Source organism: Myxine glutinosa, chromosome 14 (assembly GCF_964187855.1).
Source record: "Myxine glutinosa chromosome 14, kmMyxGlut1.1, whole genome shotgun sequence".
NCBI lineage: Eukaryota > Metazoa > Chordata > Myxini > Myxiniformes > Myxinidae > Myxine > Myxine glutinosa.
The window spans coordinates 75,074,651-75,095,120 of record NC_136274.1 but is presented as its reverse complement, the minus strand read 5'-3'; the positions used below and the strand labels follow the sequence as shown (position 1 = coordinate 75,095,120).

Below are 20,470 nucleotides of genomic sequence, written 5' to 3'. Positions count from 1 at the left end.
ATAATTAAAGATTATTTGAAGATAACTTTTAATGTTAAAAATATTATTATCCAAAAGGATATTGAAAGAAAAATTATTGGGCTCGATGGAAATGTAATTTAGTTTAAGTAAAGTTTTCATATATAAATGGGGCACACAATTCAAAACACAATTGATTTCTTCAGCGGAATTCTCAGAGATCCTCTTGAAAAAACTGATACGTTATTGAGCCACTCTCCTCCAAGATATTTGGAAAGAAGCTCAATTAAAAATATATCTGATTTAAAATGGTCTGTTGGAGAGATTCATTTTCAGATGTGTAATAAAAAATTTATTAGTGTTGATACAATAATTATTGATCAAATTAAAAAAGCTTTCAATTTGCTAACCCTTAAACAAAAAACATTTTATGATAAAACTATGGGAGGGTCTTTTGGATTCACATTTATGAATAAAGTTAAAGATACTTGCGGCGGTTATTATTTAAAAGATTATGTTGACCATCTTATTGGTGAGATGGTTTATTGTAATTTTGAAGGCATCATGCATCTATCAAAAATTGAAATAGATCATAAGGAAAGAAATTTTACTTTAATGTTTAATTTAGACAAATTTATACGCTTGTATTCAGATCAACCAGTTCAACCATATCCCAAAGAAGAAAAAAGACAAACGGCTTATGATGATTATCAAGATTATTTGGAAGAAGAAAACTCTAAAAGAATTTTAAAAAAAAATATAATTAAAAGTGGTTCGCTAGAAACATATACACGTCTTCATCCAAATTCACCTCTACCATCTGACTCTGAAGAATCAGACTATGAATTATAGCCCTATAAATATGAGTCAATACAGCAGTGAAGATTTTACTATTTCATTGAACTTGGATGATGATGATAGTATTTCATTGAACACAGATGATAGTTATGATACTAATAGTTTGTGCTCAAATGATAGTTATGAGAGTAGCTTTATTGATGACTCTGAGTATGATTCTGATAGCTTGTGCTCAAATGATGAATATGAGTCAAGCTTTATTGATGATGACACAACGAGTGATTTCTCGAGCTTCCTTGAATCTCAAAGTTCTGAGTCAGATTAAAAGTTGGCTTGGTGTCAAATGTGCTTGGCTTTAAGGAAAGATTCATAGTTAAATGAGTGCCAAAATCTCACAAGATTGTTCACCTATAAATATGGTTTATTGTGATACTTGCGAGAAGGAAGTAAAATATTATAAACAACATATTCTCACCGCAAAACATACATACAACATTCTAAATCAATTATCACCATTTCCTAAGAACAAAAAAAATTGTATTCACTGTAATAGAGATATCCTAAAGAAGGGGTTCAAAGCCCATCTTAAAACAAACAAACACTTGTCAAATTTAATCACTATTAAAAATACTGATGGAGCATTCAAAGGACATATCAGGATTCGAATCTTTAAATTCAAATCTCCTACACCAGAGTCTATAGTTGAAGCTGTAGAAATAGTTAAACCTGCTGTTCAAACGTTGATTGAAAAAACACTAAAAGAAATGAAACCACTTAAATTTTATATGGGAATAAAATTTGAAATGACAAGGGATACAGGAGAAATATTTAAACCATACATGAGAACAGAGCCACACTTTATTTCTTCATATCAAGATTTTAAAACATCAGGAGTCTATGGTGAACTTATTAAACAAGAGGAAAGTGTGGGTAATTCACTCGTAGGAAGTGGATTCACTATAGGAGAAATTATTTACATAGACATTCATATTCTTAAATCAGATCCTCTAAAAGCTTCTTCTTACATTGATTTACCCAGTGTTATCAAAAATAGAAAAGCAGTTATCAATATCAAAAATAAAGACAATAAATGTTTTCTCTGGTCTATTTTAGCACACTTACATCCTCCACATTTTCATGATGAAAGAGTATCTCATTATAAAAAATATGAGAATACATTAAATACGAAAGATCTAAAGTTTCCGATGACTTTAAATGATATTCCTAAATTTGAAAAGATGAATAATTTATCAGTTAATGTTTATGGTCTAACAGAAACAAACAACATTCAGGTTTTAAAGCTTTCTGACAATTGTAAACAAACTCATATTAATCTTCTATATTTTAATTCAGACGAAAATTCACATTATACATACATCAAAGATATTGCTAAATTAATAAAACCACAAGTCTGTAAGAGAACAAATAAAATATATATTTGTTTGCGTTGTCTTAATTTCTTCCATACACAAGAAAGATTAGATAAACATTCAAATTATTGTGGCGAACATAAATCAACGGTAATCAATATGCCTAAAGAAGGCTCAAAGATCACATTCAAAGATACAAAGAAAAAGATCAAACATCCATTTGTTATATATGCTGATTTTGAAAGTATTTTAGAAAAAATTGATACTGCTTCTCCAGATCCAAAAGAATCAGACACAAATAAATATCAAAAACATACTCCTTGCGGTTTTTGTTATTATATCAAATCATCCGTTGGTGATAAATATAACAAGTTAGAGATGTATAGAGGCTCAAATACCCCAGAGGAGTTTGTGAAACGACTAGAAAAAGACTGTGTTCGATTAACCAAGATAATGAGAGAAACCAATAAACCAATGTCCTTGACGAGTAAAGGAAAAAGAGAATTTAGACAACCAAAGGCTGCCTGTCATATTTGTGAGGAAAAAATTGGTGAAGGTCTAAAGGTTAGAGATCATTGTCATCTCACTGGTAAATATAGAGGTCCGGCTCATCAAAGTTGTAATATTAATTATCAACTCCCCTCTTTCATTCCTGTCTTTCTTCATAACAACGCCCATTATGATACACATCTATTTATCAAGGAACTCTCAAAGACTTCTGGAAGTATCTCAGCAATTCCAAACACGGATCAGAAATACATTTCATTCACAAAAACAATTCACACATCTCCTATTACTCATATCAGATTTCTTGATACATTTAAATTCATGGCAAGTCCATTGGTTAACTTGGTTCAAAATCTAAAAGAGTTTCCATGTCTTTCAGAGTATTTTTTAGATAAAGATTTTCTAACACAAAAGGGAATTTACCCCTATGACTATATGGACTCATTTGAGAGATTCAATGAAACACAACTTCCTTCAAAAGAAAATTTCTATAACAAATTAAACAACAGTAATATATCTGATAAAGATTATGTACACGCACAAAATGTTTGGGAAAAATATAACATCAAGAATCTTCGTGAGTATCACGATTTGTATCTCAAAACTGATGTCCTTTTATTGGCTGATGTATTTGAAGCCTTTAGATCTGTTTGTCGCACTGGATATGGATTGGATCCTGCTCACTACTACACAGCACCTGGATTGGCCTGGAGTGCGATGTTGAAAATGACAAAACAAGATTTGGATTTGATAACCGATGTTGATATGCTTTTGATGATTGAAAAGGCAAAGAGAGGAGGAATTTCACAAGTCTGTTCAAAGAGATACGCAAAAGCAAATAACAAATATCTTCCAAATTATGAATCAACGAAAGAGAGTTCTTACTTGATGTACTATGACGCAAACAACCTGTATGGCTGGGCAATGTCTCAGGCTCTTCCTTATGGAAAACTTAGATGGGTAAAGGAAAAAGACTACAAAAACGTTTTACAAGATGTATGTATCTCTACACAAAAAGAATTGGATGATTCAAAGGTTGGTTATTATTTTGAAATTGATTTTAAATATCCAGAGGAACTCCATAACCTACACAAAGATCTCCCATTTGCTTGTGAGAAAGAAAGTCCAAAGAAGGAGTGGTTAAGTGATTATCAACGATCATTTAATATAGGTGAATCAACAGAAAAATTACTTACTACATTATATAACAAGAAAAATTATGTACTACACCAAAGAAATTTGCGACAATATTTATCAAAAGGTCTAAGAGTAGAGAAGATCCATAGGGTTCTAAAGTTCAATCAAAGTCATTGGTTAAGGGGGTACATTGATTTCAATACACAAAGAAGAACAGAGTCAAAAACCGATTTTGAGAAAGACTTTTATAAATTGATGAATAATGCGGTCTTTGGTAAGACCATGGAGAATGTGAGGAAAAGACAAAATATCAGACTATCAACATCTTGGGAACAAGCATCAAAATTAATTAATAGACTGAGTTTTACTAGAGCTGAGGTCTTTACTGAGAACTTTTGTGCGATCCATTTGGTTAAAGAGAGTATTGAAATGAACAAACCTATTTATATTGGAACAACAATTCTTGATTTATCAAAGTCATTAATGTATGATTACTTTTATAATAACTTGAGGAAGAAATATCAAAATGATGTTAATCTACTTTATATGGATACAGATAGTTTTATTTTGCAAATTAATACTGATGATGTTTATTCAGACATGAAAAAGGACATTAATATCTATGACACTAGTAATTACAGCCCAGAGAGTGAGTTGTTCTCCTCCAAAAATAAAAAGGTGATTGGAAAGTTTAAGGATGAATTAGGAGGAAATGTCATGAGTGAATTTGTGGGATTGAGGTCTAAGGCTTATGCTTATAAATATATTGTGAATAACGTTGAAAAAACTGATAAGAAGTTAAAAGGCATAAAGAAAAATGTCATAAAAGAAACAATAAACTTTAAGGATTATTATAACTGTTTAACAACAAAGAAAGAAGAGTTTAGAAAGATTAATGGAATAAGAAGTTATAAACATCAATTATATTCAGAAGAGATAAATAAGAAAGCATTGGGGGCTTTTGATGATAAGAGGTTTATTTTAGAAAATGGAATTGATAGTCTCCCTTATGGATATATAAGTATATAAATGATAGAACCAAGTACCATGTAATCAACCTTGGTATATACTTTAATTTAAAAATGGTATGTAGCACTGGAGGCGCTCAGACAAGAACATTGAGGGAGGTTAAAATATTTCTCACGCATAAACAAATATTTGTAGGGTTATATTCACCAGAGTAAAAGGTTCATAAGGTCAGAAGGATCCCACAACTTTCCAGTTGGGACTTGTGTGTATGTGTGAACCCCTAACCTTCACCCAATCCCATCCCTAGCTCAATTAAAATATATTCATTATGTATTAGCCCAAGTAGATTAATTAACTCATGGTCCAAAAGGATCACAGGTTCACACTAGAGATCTGTGAACCCCTATCCCTCACACATACACATAAGTTAAACCTCAACTAAAGTTGAGGTTAAACTTTTGTGTATGTGTGAGTCATAATAATATACAGCCCCCAACCCAATCCCATCCCTAGCTCAATTAAAATATATTCATTATGTATTAGCCCAAGTAGATTAATTAACTCATGATTCATAAGGTCAAAAGGCCCATAGAGTCTTTTGGATTAATAGGGGTGTTTTCCCAAATAGGGGTAAACGACATTAGATAGGGATTTCCCATGTTAAACGGGCTGTCCCAGAAGCAACATTATTACCCTACTGGCAGCCTTCCCAACCACACATCTCCTTACACCCTTTCCACGCTTGGCTCTTGCTGTGCCTTTCAGGGAGTCATCCTTGTAAGTATCCCAAACGAGGTCCACACGTGACACACTGCACAGATGAGAAGAGATGTATGGGATGAATATCTGCTGGGCATATTCATCAAATGTCTTGGCACCTGCTGGCCTCATCATCTGAATGATGGCAGCTCCATCAGGAACTACACAAGTAGCATCAGGGGCTTTAGTCTGAGCTGGAGACAGGTCCTCCAGGCATGTCAGAAGGTCACTCTTGGCCCCAAGTCGTAATCTTCCTCCATCAGAGAGCGCTGGTGGCCATGCTTGGTTCTCATGCTGAAAGAAGTCTTCCAGGTTTCCATCTCTTGTTTGACAGCTAATGTAGAGTCGTGAGAACAGCTCGACATCACTTTTCATTGAGGTCAGCTGCTGCTTCTGCTTACTTGCCATCTTTTTTGTTGAGCCAACAAACAGTGTCAACCGGTTGCGGTGGATTGGGTCATCAATGGGCTTTGTTCTCTCCACAAGACATTCTTTTGTGAATGCTTGAAACTGCTGTTGACCAATCTTCTGTGCCTTTTTAACAGTCTCCACTGCCGATGGTTCAGCAATGTCTTTGCTGTCAAGGACAAGCAGGTCTTTGCTCTCCTCTTCAAATGGATTGCCCAGTTCTTCCAATACATTGATGAGGGAGCAGACGTCTTTCTTAAATGCTTTCTGCACACTTGCTGTCTGGTCATGGTGGAGCACCTCATCTCCTTTTCCCATGAGCTGGTGTGCATCTTCAAAGTCCTCAATCACTGCGGCAACCTCAGGGCCAGCTACCATCCACCGCCGAAGGGCACTAGGGTTGTCTGTAAGACCTACTGCCCCTCCATCACTCTTGATGCAAGCATTATTTTGCTCATGTGCTTGGTCGATAGGGATTGCTGGGAAGACCCTGTTGCTCTTCTGAATGGTGAAATTCCCAGCATTGAATTCTCTGGCAACATCTGGGTGTCTTGTTGGTAGTTCAGACATGTCATGGAGATGAACTGGGATCCAGCGGGCATAGTTAGTGTGGTCCAGAGCAAAGAACCAGGGGACGAATTCTGTCAGAGCATCGAGGTACATGCTGAAAGAGGACTGACGCAGGGATCGCACATAGACCAGTAAACACAGCTCCAATTCCATGACTGTTGCCCAGTACTGGAATTGAGGGCAGCTCTCGCCCCTCTTTCGGCACCATTCGTCAAAGCTCAAAGGATCATCTTCTGTATCTATGTCACGGTTGCTGTAGGCCCGATGTTGCAGGATGTATAATGCAGCCACTGTGACTTGGTGGGCACGTCGGGTGCGAGTAACATGTGCTGCACGCAAGAAGGAGTCGGCAGTGCCTGCTGTTGTTATCTCCACTTGTACCAGTGCTTCAACCCAGCCACTGCCTTTCAACCAATCACCCAGGGTCTTCAGAGCTGCCATCTCTATATGCAGGCCACCAAACATCACAACAATCTTGTCTTCCCCATACATCTCTGGCCACTTCCACTGGATCTGCTTGGCAATCGCATACAAGGGTTGATCAAATGCTAGTACCGGTGTCTGCTCAGCATTCAGATGTTGAACAGCCTTTCTGACTATGTCCATCACGTGTTTGATCATTGCCATGGTGTGGGCACTCTCGTGGAACAGAGGGAGTAGGGCACTTGGGCATATGATTTCCTCCCCGGCAGGCTGGTGACTTGCATGGTATGCAGCCCAGGACATGTTGTCCACACTCTGATTCTCTTCATCTTCAGATGGAAGTGCTATAATGTTCCGCACATTTTCTAGCCAGCAGTACTCTTCCTTGATGCTCTGGTCAGAGTTCTCCCTGCTCAAAGATGCCACAGTGCTAGGTGGTACAGGTGCCTTTGTGGTGCTACCGACAACAGGTGGAACGTCTGTGTAGTAGCTTGGCAAATGGCCCACTGTCTTTTTGCCTGCAGAACCTCCAACAATCGCAATACTGCGGTCAACTCCTTGACCTGCAAAGGCAGGGAGTTGAAAGAGTGAGATACCTGTGCCATGGAAGGACTCCTTTGAGGTAGTTGAGCTAGGATTATGGTCAATATTATCAACTGCAGCAGTTGTGAAGACGCCACCACGCATCTTAGGAGGGCAGACCACCTGATCCTTGTGGTACTGCTGTATGACACTTTCTCCTAGCTGGGCTGACAGACGAAGCACACGGTCATATGTGATACTGACACCGAGATGTGAAAGCCGTTCCACAACTTCCCTCTTCCTGGTTTGGGCATGGACCATTAGGCCTATATACATTGGAACAGGTGTTTCCTGAGTGGCATTGTGTCTGACGTTGACAGATGTGGATCCTTCAAGCCGCCTGTGCTTGACGCTGTTAAACTTAAGCAGTTGTGCGATGGTTAAGGCTGCTGACTTTGCTGGATATGCACTCTGGTCTCTGATGCTTGGACCTTCAAGGACCATATTTACCAGTGCCAGGAGTAGCTTCGGCACAGAATCTCTTTGGCAGCCTTCATGGAATCCAGTGAAGGGTTTCAGCTCAAACATGTGGCGACGTACAATGATTGCAGCATGGCCCAAGTACACAGCATCACTGTCACTGTCCCATTCACATGCCTTAGTCAGGGCTGCACCAATGTCATCAGAAAATGCAAGGAGAACATCCCGCCCCTGGGGCTGAGCTTGCAGGTCTGGGATCTGAGCCAAAAGTCTTTCCTTCAATCTTGTGGTGTTTACTTTAGATTCAAGCTTAATGCCAAGCTGCTCCATCCTTGACCTGTACAGATCAGCCAGATCAGCCAGCTTGAAAACTGGTGCAGTGCTGTCATCAAAACGTGATTCTTCAATGTACATGACAACTTCAGCAAAAGCGATTCCTGATAGCATTTTTTCCTCATCGGTTCCCTGCTTTTCTTGAGTTTTGTGTTTTCTGACACGGTTGTAGAGGCCCACCAAGCACTTATTGTGATATTTGGATTCAAGCGCAATCATATCTCCTGCACTTAGTCGAGCCAGCAGTTCTGTGTCCTGTAAGAGCTCTGCACATGTCCGAACTTGCTTGTCCAGATGGAACGTTGCTGCCTCATGAAGACCATCTGTGCCAGCTGGCTTGCAACAGAAAAAACAGAGTGCTTCCTTTGCTGGGTTCTCAGTGCTAGAACGTCCCCTTCTCTGTTTACTTGGGACTGCAATGGTGTCATCGTCACCTGTACTGCTAGACTTTTCCAGAGCTCTCTTCTCGGCCCGTTGAACTTCGTTCTTGTTGAAGGCCAGCCTGCATGATTGATGCCACTGAGCTTTGTTGTCAACAAGAGCAGCTTCAAGCCCACTTCCTTCATCTAGTATCTCTATCTGTATATCTCCGGGTAGTTCATTCAGTTCATTCAGTCTCAGGAGACTTTCAGCTAAAGACGTGTATGCACTCCCGGCATCCTTCCTCTTCGTCAGTGTTGGATCAGTCAGCTTCTCTTTACGGTCTTCTTGGCAGATGACACACAGTGCCCAGTTTATCTTGTTTTCAGGCTGTGATTTAGAAGATGTCGAGGGTGTTGGACACCCTGTGTCTTTTAGCAGAAACCTTTTTGACATAGTCAATTAGTTGCCACCATCTTGATTATTATGTGATCTGCAATAATACAAGCACCACAGATTCAGAAATTGTCAGAAAGAACATTTTGTTTTTTAATCCTAATATACTCAGAGGCAAAAGTTATTGTGACATGGAATTTTTTCATTGGTAATCTTGTGAATGAATTTTTGGATTTGAACCAGAGAAAGAGTGTGTTAAAATGGTCGAAGAAACGCAACCAAGCAGTTGTTGTTCGAATTGCATGAAATTTGCAAGAAGCATGACATATTCGAGAAAAATGGCCAGCAATGTTCACTTTAAAAGGCCAGACAACCAGACGCTTATCATTTCCACTCAATGCAGTCTTAAGAAGTGCAGAAGTCAGAAAAACACCTCTATTCATCGTTTTGGAATAAGTTCGACATGCCACGCCTCGGGGAAAATGACAGATGGAGAGCTATAGGTATGCTTCAGTCTGGTACCTCGCAGCGTGATGTTGCTCGTCGATTCAACGTCCATAGAAACACCATTTGGCACAGCTTCACCGAGCTGACGGTAGGACACGTGTCTACAGGTGCACAGGTGAACGTTACATCAGGCCATGTGTTCTGGAAGGGGATCGTTTTGGAGGTGGGGGCGTTATGATCTGGGGTGGGATAACAGCTGCAGCAAGAACGCCAATGATTCTGATTGAGGGGAACTTGAATGCTGTGAGGTACCGAGACGAGATTTTGCAAATGGCCGCTTTACCGTTTTTGCAACAGAACGGCCCTAGAGTGACGTTTCAACACGATAATGCCAGACCACACGTTGCTCGAGTTGTACAGCAGTATCTTAATCAGAACAATGTTAATGTGTTACCCTGGCCTGCAAGATCCCCTGATTTGTCACCCATTGAACACGTCTGGGATGAAATGGAGCGACGTTTATGACGTCATCCGAATCCTCCAAAAACGCTGCAGGAACTCCACCAAATCCTTCCTCGGATATGGAATGATCTTCCCAAGGACTTTCATCGACGTTTAGTGGCCTCAATGAGGCGAAGGTGCCAGGCCTGCATCAATGCACAAGGTGGACACACTCGCTACTGACTGTGTGAACTTGCTTGTGAACCCCCTCTTGTGTTGTGGCTCATTTGCATATGCCAGGTGCACTGTTCTTATGGACTGTTGATCGTTACCATACCTTGAAACATTTGTCTTTCCATGTAATAACATTTCATTCGCGGCAGTAAAAGTTTAACACTGATTCTGTTTGTTGTTTGTGTGTCACAATAACTTTTGCCTTTGAGTATATAATAAGCACTAGAACAAGTAGTTCTTTCTATATTTTACTAGTATGATATTAATACGCTTTCTAGTTTCTAGTACCTCTACTACTACTACTACTACTACTACTACTACTACTACTACTACGCCAAATGTAGTTAACTTTAAAGCATGATTTAGCTAGCTAGCCTAGCTTGGCCTACTTTAGCTAGTCAGAAAGCTAATTTAGCTAGCTAGAAAGCTAAGATCACTCACCTGATTCACTTCTTTATACACCGGGCCAGATGTATAACACTTTACCTATGGTGTTCAACATGTGTAACGATTATATAATATAATAGTTATTGCAGTTCAAATAAAATGTTTAACATGCCTTGATGGACAGTCGACTGCACTGGTTGTGGCATGATGCATGTGCTGGCTGGCCTGCTAGCGGTGGGTGGGGGTGGCTGTGGAGGGTAGCTTCGCAGAAAATGTGTGTGAGTGACTGTGTGTGTGTCTAATCGTATTTTTCTTAATTTAATGTGTATTTAAATGTTTTTTTTTATTTTTAATCGTTTATGAACCAAATGGCTGCTATGGCCACCAGGGGGCGAGTTTCTGATGCCCCAATATCCATATTTGTTCTAAATATATTTGTCAACACATCTGCCGAATTTGGTGCTTCTATCACAAAAATGAACGATTGTGGATATATATTGAGCTATGCCGCCCCACTATAATGACAAACTTGGTGGAGTTGGTTAGGTTACAAGAACTAGCCGATTAAATTTTTGGTTCAGGTCCCTGTCCAGATCGGACGTGTCAGTGGGATACAAAAAGTAAACTGTTCAGTCTGGCAAAGGTATATACTCTCTACTAAGTACCGTTCTCGTTTAAATCTGAAATTTTGTCTTATTTGTCCCTTTTTTTAAATTTTTACAAAGTCAGATCTTGGCATCTCGGGTAGGTCTCTATCTACTGCCCTTTGTGCTTCATACTTTGCAGAATCTCCAATTCTTATCAATAACTAAATGTCAATGTGTTCATTCTTGATCATCCAATATCTTGATCTTGATGGACACCCCTGCCAGACTCTTTTATACGTTAATGGAAGATGCTTAGGAATAAAGGCATAAAGATTTAAATACCTAAGATAAATTAATGTGTGAGATACATCATCACACCATGTATGACACACGAAGCTCACATCGTGTTTCCAATTGAAACGTGTTCTGTTGTCCCTGAGGTGTCGGTGTTTCACGAACCTACCTTGGCCTGTACACCAGCCCCATTTCCCGAACAGTTTTGACCTGAGAGTGAAGTGCACGAAGTAAAGGTGCCCACGGCACGGACCCATTACAGTTACTCTGATATTCACAGACAGAGAGATGGAGGGAGGGAGAGTGACTCAGCCAGGAATCACTTTCCATTAGTCGCGATGGATCCTGATGTCTGCCCGGTTAGCAACACAGCCATTCCCACTCTCACCGCATCCCAGATTCACTATCAGGCATCGCAGCTGCAGTTTTCTGGATGTCTGCTCATCAGCGGTACCTGCTAAGGTCACCTCGTGGTTGATGGAGTCCACTTTCTGTCCTATCAAAATACATATTACCTTCTTCCTCCCTGCTCAACGTTGTGAGACTACGTGTGCCGATAATATAAAGGCCACATGGGAGCGGAAGTGACATGATTGTGCAAAAAGAAAAAGCAATAATCAAAATGGCATAAAAATGCAACAGACGAGTGCATGATGTACTTAAGGGGGTTTGGATGTGCGACCACTCCACGTGCTTGATGCATCCGGCCTCTTGTTATCAGACAACCCCCTGTTCGATCCCCCCATACCATGCGACTGGCCTCTCGCACTGACCATTCAATTGCAATTCCTCCCATTTCAGCTCGTCATGATGCCAGCACCTTGGACATGGGAGAAAAGCAAGTTGGTTATTTTTATAGTGCTAAAGTTGACACGTTCCTTCAACATGGTCTTCCTCGAATGATTGCTTATAATGCATGATAATTAGAGTGCAAAATTGGAGAGGAATAAAGTTTAATCACTTTTACGATAAAAGTATGAAATGCACAATGAATGTTATAATGGTTGATGATGAGCAGTTCCTGAAATTGGCTCATGTTTGATGAAACGTACCCTGAAATCCCTCTAATTTGGTGTGCATACTCTGTAAGTGAAACCAGACGTACAACTACAGTCTTCTACATGGAAGAACGACATTTTGGGGGACAACACTTGATTATGTGCATCTTACAAGCAAGAAAACAAATATTGCTTTAATGCAGGTAACATTGTTACCCCACGCACGCGAAGTGAAAAGTGGGGTTTAGCAATAATTGGTTCAGGTCCGTTCATCTGCATGTATGTATTATCAATGTTATGATCGAGGAATAACATGTTTGAATCAAATGCTATACTTGGAACACGAATGGGAACATGAATCGGAATTAGACAAGTTTGCCGTTTTACCGTACTTTGTCTCTTTGCGAGATAATTATTTTTCTCTGTCTGCCTGGCATTCCAACAAAATGGAAAATCATTACAAACAGGAAACTCACCGTTTTTAAGGATGCTATGATAGTGTAACACACATGCTGTCACCCCTGCCAGCATTGCACCAGAATTGTAGTTTTATGGTTTGGCTGATGCTTTTCCTTGTGTGTTTTGGGCGAAGTGCGACTTCCTGGTCTTACATCAATTTGCCCCCACGCCAGTGCACCATGTCGCATGCCAGGTCGTGAAGGGACTTCAGCTCCACACCATCAGTGTGCCGAGTCATGACTAAACCCCAACTCCATTTGATCAAAAAGGAGGAAGACCAGACTCTAAAACCCAACAACTATCGAGTCGAGAGAGAAGTTGGGGAGAAGTTGGGCAGACGTTGAAGTGTGACACGACCGGTTCAGGGGGAGATCAACATGTATGCCTAGTGGTCCAGATGGAGCTTGACGTGTGTACCGAGCAGTTAGGAGGAACCTCGACATGTGTACTGAGTGGTCCAGAGGGAGCTTGACGTGTGTACCGAGCAGTTAGGAGGAACCTCGACATGTGTACTGAGTGGTCCAGAGGGAGCTTGACGTGTGTACCGAGCAGTTAGGAGGAACCTCGACATGTGTACTGAGTGGTCCAGAGGGAGCTTGACGTGTGTACTGAGCAGTTAGGAGGAACCTCGACATGTGTACTGAGTGGTCCAGAGGGAGCTTGACATGAGTACTGAGCAGTTAGGAGGAACCTCGACCTGTGTACTGAGTGGTCCAGAGGGAGCTTGACGTGTGTACCGAGCAGTTACAAGGAACCTCGACATGTGTACTGAGTGGTCCAGAGGGAGCTTGAGGTGTGTACCGAGCAGTTAGGAGGAACCTCGACATGTGTACTGAGTGGTCCAGAGGGAGCTTGACGTGTGTACTGAGCAGTTAGGAGGAACCTCGACATGTGTACTGAGTGGTCCAGAGGGAGCTTGACGTGTGTACCGAGCAGTTAGGAGGAACCTCGACATGTGTACTGAGTGGTCCAGAGGGAGCTTGACGTGTGTACTGAGCAGTTAGGAGGAACCTCGACATGTGTACTGAGTGGTCCAGAGGGAGCTTGACGTGTGTACTGAGCAGTTAGGGGGAACCTCGACATGTGTACTGAGTGGTCCAGAGGGAGCTTGACGTGTGTACCGAGCAGTTAGGAGGAACCTCGACATGTGTACTGAGTGGTCCAGAGGGAGCTTGACGTGTGTACCGAGCAGTTAGGAGGAACCTCGACATGTGTACTGAGTGGTCCAGAGGGAGCTTGACGTGTGTACTGAGCAGTTAGGAGGAACCTCGACATGTGTACTGAGTGGTCCAGAGGGAGCTTGACATGTGTACTGAGCAGTTAGGAGGAACCTCGACCTGTGTACTGAGTGGTCCAGAGGGAGCTTGACGTGTGTACCGAGCAGTTACGAGGAACCTCGACATGTGTACTGAGTGGTCCAGAGGGAGCTTGAGGTGTGTACCGAGCAGTTAGGAGGAACCTCGACATGTGTACTGAGTGGTCCAGAGGGAGCTTGACGTGTGTACCGAGCAGTTAGGAGGAACCTCGACATGTGTACTGAGTGGTCCAGAGGGAGCTTGACGTGTGTACCGAGCAGTTAGGAGGAACCTCGACATGTGTACTGAGTGGTCCAGAGGGAGCTTGACGTGTGTACTGAGCAGTTAGGAGGAACCTCGACATGTGTACTGAGTGGTCCAGAGGGAGCTTGACGTGTGTACTGAGCAGTTAGGGGGAACCTCGACATGTGTACTGAGTGGTCCAGAGGGAGCTTGATGTGTGTACCGAGCAGTTAGGGAGAACCTCGACATGTGTACTGAGTGGTCCAGAGGGAGCTTGACGTGTGTACCGAGCAGTTAGGAGGAACCTCGACATGTGTACTGAGTGGTTCAGAGGGAGCTTGATGTGTGTACCGAGCAGTTAGGGAGAACCTCGACATGTGTACTGAGTGGTCCAGAGGGAGCTTGACGTGTGTACCGAGCAGTTAGGAGGAACCTCGACATGTGTACTGAGTGGTCCAGAGGGAGCTTGACGTGTGTACCGAGCAGTCCAGATGGAGCTCGATGTCTGTACCAAGTGAACCTGAAAATGTGGATTATTTAAAAAAACTCCACTACATATCTAATGAATCAGTGGTTTTGTTTTTAAAGCGTCGACTCTGAGTCAGGGAGGTCTGCTTTTCACTTATGACCCCAGTCAAGATGTAGCAAAGACTTTAAAAATGGTTCATGCAGCCTCCTTGATTTATGCTAATCATGTAGATGGAGCACAGACAAACCCCGTGGGTTGGCGTCTCAGGGAGGAGGGGATAGGTTTCTTCTTAATTGCCTCACTGACTGTGGAGAGAAATGCATTGTCACAAGATTGTGTTCGCAGTACCCAGAGTGCATCAGGATGTCACGTCATTTCCTCCAAGGTCACCGGTTGTGTTTGTCTGAATTCAGGTTCAGTGTGTGTGTGTGTGTGTGTTTGTGTGTGTGTGTGTGTGTGTGTGTGTGTGTCTTTGGTTGTTATCCCCATTTGCGGGCTTCAGGAGATGGAACGAAGTCCTCTCAGGACCCAAAGTATTAATCTCCGCTTTGGTAAGTGTGTGTGTGTGTGTGTGTGTGTGTGTGCGCGTGTATGTGTGTGTGAGTGTGTGTGTGTGTGTGATTTATATGAAGCATCTCCATGAATATTTGACCCTGAAAAAAGAGCATTGTAACAGAAAGATTCCCCCCCCCCCCCCCCCTTCCTCTCTTTCACACTCCCATTTTTTCTTCGACTTCTCTTTAGATTTCATTCTATTTTTCCACACCCACCCCGACCTCAATCAAAAAAACAACTGCCACCACCGATGACGATGAGTCACTCTCAATGTCCCATTATTTTGCCAACAAACATTTCTGATTATCTCTTGTCCTTTTCAGATCTGCATCCTTGAATATTGGTCCCTATCATTGTGATTTTATTTATTATATCTGGGCCAATAACAAATGTGAATTGATGAAGTTTCTTGAGCAGGTGTTGGATATATAATGGCTTTTACCCATGTCGGACTGTGAAGCATTAGAGGGAGTAGGTCTTCATTTAGGTTTCAGCCCCACAATCACCCATTCTCACCCCCACTCTGCTATCTTCATTACTGCTAAAATGGAGAGACTATAACAGTGGATACAGAGGGGTTAATTGAAAAATTGGGCAGTGGTGGTGAAATAGGCCTCACTGCATGTGCGTCGAGCGGAAGCCTTCAGTTTCCCTCGAGTGAACGGTGCAAGGACTAGGTGCCGGACAAAGCATGCTTTGTACAACGCACCGGACGGCTTTCATTAGGGCTTTTACCCTCCTGACAGGCCGCGGCCTGGTGAAACTCGTACATGGAGCGATTACCTGAAACTTCCCGTCATTTCATCGGCTTGCCTTATGCCTGCTCTGGGGTCATGAGGATTGGGGAGAAATCCACCCGAGGCAAATCAGCTCTAATAAAGCAGAGGATTGCAAACTGGCAGGTCCTCTGTTCTTGCAGCTGTTTTTCTGACATTGGGGCATTTCCGTTTCCCTAAAGTCTCTCTCCTTGTCCACTTCGCTGATGGTACCCATTTTCCTTCTCTTTGTTTCATCTTCTAGCTCGGCTCTGTTTTTAATATTTAAAAACTTGTTTTGAAGTCATAACATGCTCATAATTTTTTGGTGTCTGAAGAAGTCTGTTTTGGTAGGAGTCAAAATGCTTTCATTTTACATGAGAGAAATACAGAAAATGATATTCTAACCAATAAAGTAGGCTGATATCGTTTAATTATTCCTGAAAGTGATGTCCTATTTTTGATAGGTTGGTCAATTCTTCAATGGACACTCTGCCCCACACCCCCACAAAGCCCACATCCCAGACCCCAAACCAAGTGCATTATGCACAGGGCAACAAATCAAATTAAAGTTCGTTTTTTTTAAGACACTAACTGACTCATTATGCTGTTTCACTGGATTGATTTCCTTGATTGCAACAGATCATCTTAGTAAAGATTAACTTATAATTTGGTCAAGAGATCTGCTTTCATATTTTGTTCCTTATCACTCATAACACGAAATCCAGCACATTGATTTTTGTTGCTGGACACCTCCACTTAAGAAATACATTTCAGCTGAATCCATGCAGCAGAAACCCTTCCATTTGAATATAGTTATGCCAATATCGGTCGCTTGTTAGATACATCATTTTCTGCATGAATAGACGGTGCAGGCAGAATCAATTCAACAAGCTCGATCCTCTCATACTGACACCCTCCTAGCGGGCGTGGTTTAAAACCAGGAACAACCAATCAACTCTGAGTACATGAGGACGAAGCACAAGGGTGAAAAAGAAGAGGCTGTTTTACGCGGACTCTCTCCTCTCGAGGAGCCTGGAGCTAAAAGGCGGGATAACGTGGAGCGAGTGAATACTGCACTTTACTGTTCTTTGGTTTCCCTTGTTACTATCGGCAGAGTGCTACTTCACCACCCGTTTGCTGTGCACTACAACCCGACAAACTTTTCTACTTTCCGGGTTTTTTTCCCCTTTTCCGCCATTTTTGATTGCTTTTTGCCGGTGGATTATTCATCTTGTTTAACCACCGCTCTGGTCAACCTGAAGCATTGGTATTTTCATCATCTCCTGAAAATCAACATTTCATGATGAGTTTATCTGCCGAGACCTTCGACCAGCTTCTGGGGAGCATTGGCGGCATCTCGGTGGAGCATCCACCTTTACTCCCGTTTCGCCACGTTCGTCAAGCGAGTGACTTTCGTCGAGGTTGCCAGCAAGCATCTAACCACCGTATGACCACACGTGAGTAGAAATCCACACACACCTAGTTTTTACAAATGCATATTCAACTTTGCCATTTGTCCTGCAATCATTATTTTATCTTCGGCTGGAAATATTACAAGTTTTTGTATTTTTCTCAGGATTGTTTCTCGGTTTCCTGGCTTGTACAAGAGGAAATTTGTGAACTAAGATGGATCCTGGCAAAATAAGTCGATCACAAAACTTGTTTTTGTACATCTTACTACAACAATTCACACTTTATTTCTACATTGTCTTTTACCATAATCTTGTTTTTTTTTTTACTCGTCTAATCCTCCTTTATACTGTTATAGACATATTTTCTCAACCGAATGTTGAGAAAAGTATGCCAACTGTCACGAGAAAGGAAGAAGAGGCGTTTTTGGTGCTAGCTCTTTTTAAAGCAACAGGAAGAAAGAGAAATGTGAGTATGAGTGAGAGTGTTTTGTATGATTAACACATTCCTTTATACATTCCTTTCTAGAATTTTTTTCACTTGGAAGTTGTGGGTTACGATGTGTAAATAAAGGTAGAAAAAGTCTAATTTAATGCAATTTAATTCCAGGCTACAAGGCAACAAAAATTTTTAAAAATAAATAAACAAGAAGACGTCATGCGGAGCATGATACTTGCAAAATCCGCCCCCACCCCCAAGAAAAAAATTCCATTGATACAGCAAATTGTCCATTTCATCTAAATTAAAATTGACAATCTTGATCAAAGCTCGGGTCAACAGGAAAAAAAGTGACGATTTTTCAGATGAAAAATGATGATTTTGTAAGGTTGACCTTGAGTTGACCTTTGACCTTTTGACCTAAAATAGTTAGTTTCCCTATTTAGTGACTCAATGTGCAAATGCTGTACAATTTTCAAGTCAATTGGATGAAAATTGAGGATTTTAAAAACATGGCCTATGTTGACCTTTTAGCCTATGTTGACCTCAAAAATAGTTGGTGGTTGAATTCAGTGACCATATATGTAAATCCTCTTAGAATTTCAAGTCAATCAAATGACAATTGGTGATTTTAGAAATTTGGCCTATGTTGACATTTTGGTCTATGTTCACCTAAAATATAATTTGTGGTTGAATTCAGTGACCAGATATGCAAGTCATCTTCAAATTTCAAGTCAATTGGAGGAAAATTGAGGATTTTAGAAATTTGGCTATGTTGACCTTTTGGCCTATGTTGACCTCAAAAATACTTGGTGGTTGAATTCAGTGACCAGATATGCAAGTTCTCTTCAAATTTCAAGTCAATCGGATGAAAATTGAGGATTTTAGAAATTTGGCCTATGTTGACCTTTTGGCTTATGTTGACCTCAAATATACTTGATGGTTGAATTCAGTGACCAGATATGCAAGTTCTCTTTAAATTTCAAGTCAATCGGATGAAAATTGAGGAGTTTAGAAATTTGGCAAAGTTGGTGACCTTTGGCCTATGTTGACCTTTTGACCTTTTGACCCCAAAAACAATAGGCTTCTCAATTGCGACGACCTATACAACTTGGTGATGTTTCGTGATGATTGGTTTAGAATTGTGACCTGTAGGCCAGTGACAAACAAACAGACAAACAGACAGACAGGCAGAACCACAAACGCAACTGACCAATATGCTTGAAAAATCTTCGATTTTGCAAGTAATAAATAAATATATATATATACATATACATATATGTATAATTACTTGATATATATATGTATATTGTTACGTTTGTGGGGGTAGATGGAGGAATCCCATTGTAAAGATAGGATTGTATAGTTATAGCATGGACTGTGGACACGTAGGAGACATCTCGATGTATTTACGGAGGGAAACTGGAGCTTAAGATTGTTTGTGTGTCTTCACACGAGGGGTGACTGTGTTAACTAGTTAGGGATTAAGGTTAGTTTTCACCAGTATGTGAATTCCATTTGTCACTTTCCCTTACGTTTTACATGTGCAAGGCCGGCCATGCAAAACATCCATTACACCACCACAACCGCTGACAGAAGTGCGCCATGTTTGTTATGATCATGGACGATTGGTGCTGACTGTTTTGGGAAGCGAGGAGCTCTTTGCCGCGTCGGCAGTGTTCTGCAGGAGGTTTTGGACAACTGCTGGGCTCTTGGAAGCTGAAGGCCGCATTGCACTTCACAGTAGAGAATCGAAAGGAGGCTGTCTAATCTGCTCGCTTCATGCTTGCAGTGCCCTCGATGCACGGGGATCAACTTCGCCATTTTGTGCGCTTCCTGCACGGTGGCATCGAGTATCAATGACCGCCAAGCTACTAAAAGTCCTCGTTGAGGACAAAGCTGAGTGCCGGCCAGCTAAAATAAACATTTTATTTTATTACATTTTCCCCTGTGTGTTTGTATTTGCGACTGAGTGCAAACGTCTCACAGTAGAGAATATTAGTTTTACCTCAGCATTCATTTTATTCTTTGATTTATTTTCATGAAATTCATTGTGTGGCATTTTTCATTTGTTGTGTTCATTTATTCGTTGTGGGTTCGGGAATAAACCCATGTGCTTCCATTCAGGTAAGCACTCTGCATCCTTCCATCCCGCGCATGCCAAAAATAACCGCTCTATATTCGGCTGGTCACCTCGGAGTTAAAACCATCTCGGCTTCGGCTATCTGTCCCCAGTGATCTCAATCGCTGGCAACATGACAATATATTTCTTAACAGCAAAAAAAAATTTTTGGGAAGCGCTCGAGGCAACAGTCTCCAAGGTTCACTTTTTTGGTCTGATTGAAAAAAATTACACTTTGCCCATAGGTTTGGATTAATTTGAAGCAATCTTTCTTAATATTTTTTTTCTCCCCGAGGAAGCGCTTTCATGACACACAGCATTAACCTAATATACACATACAGGG

The 20,470-nt window shown here is 41.1% G+C and overlaps 1 long non-coding RNA gene across 1 annotated transcript in view; it reads left to right on the top strand.

The window, feature by feature from the left end:
• Nucleotides 1-19,702, top strand: part of LOC137439373 (uncharacterized) — a 75,264-nt gene extending 55,562 nt beyond the window's left edge. Inside the window, exons 2-3 of the long non-coding RNA XR_010986906.2 lie at nucleotides 17,926-18,035; nucleotides 19,683-19,702. This is a non-coding gene — a long non-coding RNA (uncharacterized LOC137439373). The remainder of the gene's footprint in view (nucleotides 1-17,925; nucleotides 18,036-19,682) is intronic.
• The last annotated feature ends 768 nt before the right edge of the window (nucleotides 19,703-20,470 follow it).